Source organism: Mesocricetus auratus, unplaced genomic scaffold (assembly GCF_017639785.1).
Source record: "Mesocricetus auratus isolate SY011 unplaced genomic scaffold, BCM_Maur_2.0 Super-Scaffold_100028, whole genome shotgun sequence".
NCBI lineage: Eukaryota > Metazoa > Chordata > Mammalia > Rodentia > Cricetidae > Mesocricetus > Mesocricetus auratus.
The window spans coordinates 10512880-10518858 of record NW_024429209.1 but is presented as its reverse complement, the minus strand read 5'-3'; the positions used below and the strand labels follow the sequence as shown (position 1 = coordinate 10518858).

Sequence of the window (5979 nt, the reverse complement as noted above, 5' to 3'; positions counted from 1 at the left end):
CTTACTTGATAACTGTTCTGTTATATATAATTTGACTATGTTAAAGTTAAAACCTTTCTTTTTATTTAGGCAGAAAAGAGGAGATGATGGGAGATGCCATTCTGTAAATCTGTCTCTTATTGCTTGTTGAATAAAGCACTTTTTGGCCAATAGGGAAGTAAGATAGGTAGGACTAGGAGTCGAGCAGGATTCTGGGGAGGAGAAACACAGGAAGTCATCATGTAGCAGCCATAGGGGTAAGAAGTCTGGACCTTTTCTCCAGTAAGAGAAATACTTAGATGGGTTAAATACTTAAGTCAGAGCTAGCCAGCAAGAAACAAACAAATGGCCAACAGCTTCATACATAATACTGCCTCCTGTGTGTTCATTTGAGACTGATGTGGCTCTGAAACCAGGCTGGCGGGGAGGCTTCTCTCAACATCTTGCCATTGCCCCTCCCCCTGCCTCCTTCAGCAATGCCTCATTCGAGCTGAGCTTGGATCATAAGACACAGGCAGTCTAAAGAGCATTTGTGAGCTAGGTATTAGCATAGACAGGGTCATGGTAAGTGGTGGGCATTTATTTCCAAGGCATTTACCACAAAGCTAGCTGTGCTTGACTTTGAAGAGAAATGGCAGTGATGGCCCCTGCTTTGGACATGTCTAACTTGGCACCTTGACAAAGGAATACATGGCACCCACAGTCATCGCACCAAGGAGCTACACAGGGACCAGCATCAGACTGATTTTGACTGTGAGTTTGCATGCACTAGTCTCCTTACTTTAAATCTTTTTCTTTTTATTCATTGACATGCATGTGGGCATTGTCTATTTACACAGGTATGTGCATATGCATGAAGGTACCTGTGGAAGCCAGAAGATGGCATCAAATCCCCTTGGAGCTGGAGTCATAAGCAGTTGTGAGCGACACTGAGCTGCAACTGCTCTTAACTGCCGCATCACCTCTCTAGCCCAGCTCTCCCTGTTTGTAACCTATTCTTCCACAGTGGATTCCAGGCAGGCTTCTAGTGACTATGTGAACTATCTAGATCCTTTATACATTACCTGGCCCAGAAATGCCTTCTTTGTGAATAACATTCTTCTGTCTGGCAGACTGGTGATATGAAGGGCTCCGAAGAATCAGACCATGTCCAACAACTACAACAGGTGGAAGTTATTGTTGCATTAAGTTTGACATTCATTGAACATTAGGTATATACAGGTTGCTTTCGTATATATACTCAGTTAAATGGTTATTGTGCTTAAGCCTACAAGCAGAGCCATGATCTCCCACAAAGGAACCTCCCTTTCTATCTATCTCTATTTCTCTCTCCCTCCTTCCCTCCCTCCCTCCATTCCTCCCTCCCTCCCTTTCTCTGCTGAATCTATCAGCTATACCCTTTCTAGGAAGTCATATCCATATGGTTGTTCTAATCTCTAAACTACTGCAGGCACACTCTGAGTAGGCTAAGCTTCCATCATTGTCTCTATGAAAACCTGCCAGTCTCAACTGTGGTGTGACCAGGAGGTCCCTGATTAGCCTCGGAGCACACTGCCTGCTCCACATCAAAGAAAAGGCTCTGTTACCACCACCGGGTAACTACCAACATCAACACTGGGTGACTGCAGTAGATGTGCTTCCTACTGAGTGAACTGATGCTTGTGACTAGGTGAAGGACCCTCTCTCTCCCTCTCTCACTCCAATCATGGATTGTGTCATGACTTGAGTTTTCTCCAGGCTGAACGGTGGTTGCTTTATAGCTTTTCCCCAAGGATGACTATAGAGCCATAAATGAGCAAGATGCCTCCTGCCAGACAAAAGACCAGGTCTGGTGTATACTAATGTGTTGAATCCCTAACTGAAAGCAAGGTATACAGGTGGATGATACTTGTTTCATCTGCTCCAGGATACTGGATATCTGCTAGATTCATGCCAATCCAGTGTGAATAACTCAATGGCATTTTATATAACCTAAATTGTACCAAACACATAATTTTCCAACCTCTTTCTCACTTCCTCTCTAAAGGTCTGCATACACTCATATGTGTTCACCAAAGGCACTAGGGGATCCAGTTACAAAGTTCAGAAAATGCCACGGGCTCTGGTCTTCTCTTTTATAGATGAGCATTGCTGAGGGGATCTTAAGTCCAGAAGACGGTTCTATGTTGACATTTTCTAAAATCCAAAAGACTAACAAACATAGTGTCTTAGGATTTCTACTGGTGCAAAGAAACACCATGACGAAAAAGCAAGTTGGGGAGGACAGGGTTTATTTGACTGACACTTTCACATTGCCTTTCATCCCTGAAGAAAGGACAGGAACTTAAACAAGGCAGGAACCTGGAGGCAGGAGCTGATGCAGAAGCCATGGAAGGGTGCTGCTTACTGGTTTGCTCCCTGTGGTTTGCTCAGTTTGCTATCTTATAGAACCCAGGACCACCAGCTCATGGATGGCCCCACTCACAATGGGCTGGGCTCTTCCCCATTGATCATTAATTGTGAAAATACCTTACAGCTGGATCTCATAGAGACATTTCCTCAACAGAGGCTCCTTCCTCTCTGATGACTCAAGTTTGTGTCAAGTTGACACACAAAACCAGCCAATGTAACTGACCCCTTGTCATCCTGACACACAAACACATCACTACTAAGTCATAATCTTTCCTTTCTTATTCATCCCCAATATCTCACATTAAAAATATGGATGTCAGACTTCCTGCTTGGCGAGGGCGGGGCATCGGCAATTGTCTGGCGACCTTGGTCAGCCCAGTGGCGCTGACCCTCTGCCTGCGGGGATGGAGGTGCATGCCATGGCAGTGTCTGAGAGTCAGCTGAAGAAGATGATGTCCAAGAATTGAGGTTGACCATGGATCACTGAAACTGCAGAAAGAAAGAACTACTACATGTATCTGGTGTTTATTGAAGAGGTTCAGAATGGAAGTTTTTTAAAAAGATGTGCATGTGTATATTGGTGCACATACGCCAAATACAGAGATCTAACTGTCCATCAGACTGTCAATGTCATCACTATGGAAAAATATCTCAAACTGTATTGGATTAGTATGTTTTTAATGATGGCAGTTCCAGGATGCTGGTGAACCTCAATGGAACAATCCCCGTATGTTACAGAGGTAATACATATAATTTCCAATATGCCTGTGGCTGCTGGACTCATACCCATATAACCCCCTATCTGTTTTGTGAAACATACAAGTTCAATGATGATTAAAACAGGAAAACATATGGATGCAAATTGGAAAAATCTACCTACCTTATCTACATGACTGGAAACATCCACAGTCAGAGTTGCTGGAGCTTATTCAGATCATGATTATGATATTTGGAGAGGAGCCTCCAGTATTATCCCGTCCCACTATTTCTGCATCCTACCCACCATACACAGCAACAGGGCCACCAAATACCTCCTACATGCCAGGCACGCCAAGTGGAATCTCTGCAATATCCGTCTGGATACCCTCCCAATCCCAGTGCTTATCCTGACTGTCCTTACCCACCTGCTGGCCCATATCCTGCCACAACAAGCTCTCAGTACCCGTCCCAGCCTCCTGTGACCACTGTTGGTCCCAGCAAAGATGGCACCATCAGCGAGGACACCATTGGAGCATCCTCATCTCAGCAGTCAGTGACAAACTGAGATGAAGGAAGGCAGATGAAGGAAGAAATGGATGGTGCCCAGGCAGAGCTCAATGCCTTGAAACGGACAGAGGAAGATCTTAAAAAGGGCCACCAGAAACTGGAAGAGATGGTCACCCGCTTAGATCAAGAAGTAGCTGAAGTTTATAAAAACAGAATTTTTGAAAAAGGAGGATGAAGAACTATGTTCTGCTCTGGAGAAAATGGAAAACCAATCTGAAAATAATGACATTGATGAAGCTATCATTCCCACAGCCCCACTGTATAAACAGATTCTAAATCTGTATACAGAGGAAAATGCTATTGAAGACAAAGACACTATCTTTTACCTGGGAGAAGCCTTGAGGCAGGGAGTAATAAACCTGGATGTGTTCCTGAAGCATGTCTGCCTCCTGTCCCGTAAACAGTTCCAGCTGAGGGCACTTATGCAAAAAGCGAGAAAGACTGTGGGTCTTAGTGACGTCTACTGAGCTAGACGTCACTCAGCTAGAGTCAGGCCTCTTCATAAAGCCTTCTTTTCCTCTTTTCCTTTCATCAGTAGAACCCAGAATAAGTTATTGCAGTTTATCATCAAGTGTTAAATATTTTGAATCAATAACATATTTTCTGTTCCTTTGGGTAAAGACTGGCTTTTATTAATGCGCTTTCTACCCTCTGTAAGCTTTCTGTGCTGTGTTGGGACTGACTGGGCTAAATAAAATTTGTTGCATTAAAAAAAAACATAGAAGTCCCACAGTCTCAAACACATTAAAATTTCAGTCCTTTTAAAATATCCAATCTCTTTTTATAATCCAAAGTGTTTTAAAATTCAAAATCTTTGGGCCCCAGTAAAATACTTTCTTACTTCAAGAGGGAAAAATCAGGCACAGACATAATCAAATCAAAACCAAATTCCCACTGTCCAATGTAGTGATAAATTATTTATGATTTATTAAAGCTTGGCTGAGGATTCAGAAAAAGCAAAGTCAGCCTCAAGCTAAAGAAATCAGGCAATGGTGACACACACCTTTAATCCCAGCAGCCAGAAACTAGGAGGTGGTGGTACACACCTTTACCCGTAGGACTCAGGATTAAGAGATAGACAAATCTCTCTGAGTTAAAGGCCACCCAGGTACGTGAGACCAAATCAGTCTAAAAGAGTAACAGAACACATGTCTTTAATCTCAGCACTAGAGGGGTATAAAAGACAGAGGCAGGGTCTTCAGTAGTCAGAAGATGAGGCATTCATTCTCCAGCCATGCTGAGGAGAGGTTACAATCTGAGGCTTGATGAGAGCTCATAGAGACAGGATCAGCCCATTCAGCCAGAGGTAGAGGTAAGAAACTAGTGGCCAGCTGCTTTGTTTTTCTGATATTCAGCTTGAAGTTTTAACCTCAATATCAGTCTCTGGATCTTTTATTTATTCATGTTACATCCAATGGTTGGGATCCACTCATGATCTTCTGGGCTGCTCCAAAGGGTTTGGGGCACTTCTCTGGCTCCACCCTCTGCAGCACACACAACTCGTCTTCTAGGCCCCAGCTGGCTCCACAACTCTGCTGCTGCTGGCCCTGGTGGTCATCACATGGTCCTGGCATCTCCAAATGCTGGGGTCTCTGCTGCAACTGGGCTGCACTTTCACCAATAGCCTCTCATAGGCTCTCTTCATGGTTACGAGCCTCAACTTCTCTGCATGAGTCCTTCAGTCCTGGGGCTTCTACTGCCACTGAAGCTGCACCTTCACTGATGGCCTCTCTTGGCCGCTCACGGTGACAAGACTTAGCTGTTCTCCAATACTCCTTCATGCCTTCAAAATCAGTACCACCTCAGTGACTCTTGCACATTACCAAATCCAGCTGCCAACACAAGGTACTACCTTGGCCACCTCTATAACATAACTTCTTTGTGCTCTAAGGAAAACCAGATTTCACCTCAACAATGATGGCCTCTTCTTAATCACCACTAATTTCTTAGCTCCAGCTAATCAGCACCAATTGTCCCAGTAAAATAAGATTTTCCCTCCAGTAGTTCTAGTATCTTGTTAAACACAGCTGATTCTTCAGCCCCAGCTAACAGAACCACCAAATCTAAATTCAAAATATCAAACGACCCTGGTGGAGTCTCTGGCCTCCATCTTCTGAACTACTCTCAACATTCTTATCTTCCAAGCTCCTAAAGAACATCCAACAGAGCTCTTAACATCAATGGTTTTTTATCCCAAAGTTCCAAAATCCTTCCACAGTCCTCCCCAAAACGTGGTCAGATCTGTCACAGCAATATCCCACTCCTGGTACCAACTTCTTAGGGTTTCTATTTCTGTGAAGACACATTACCACAGCAATTCTTATTAAGGAAAACATTTAAGGT

At 43.8% G+C, this 5979-nt stretch overlaps 1 pseudogene; it reads left to right on the top strand.

The window, feature by feature from the left end:
* Nucleotides 1–2789: 2789 nt before the first annotated feature.
* LOC101827885 lies at nucleotides 2790–4103 on the top strand (annotated as a pseudogene).
* The last annotated feature ends 1876 nt before the right edge of the window (nucleotides 4104–5979 follow it).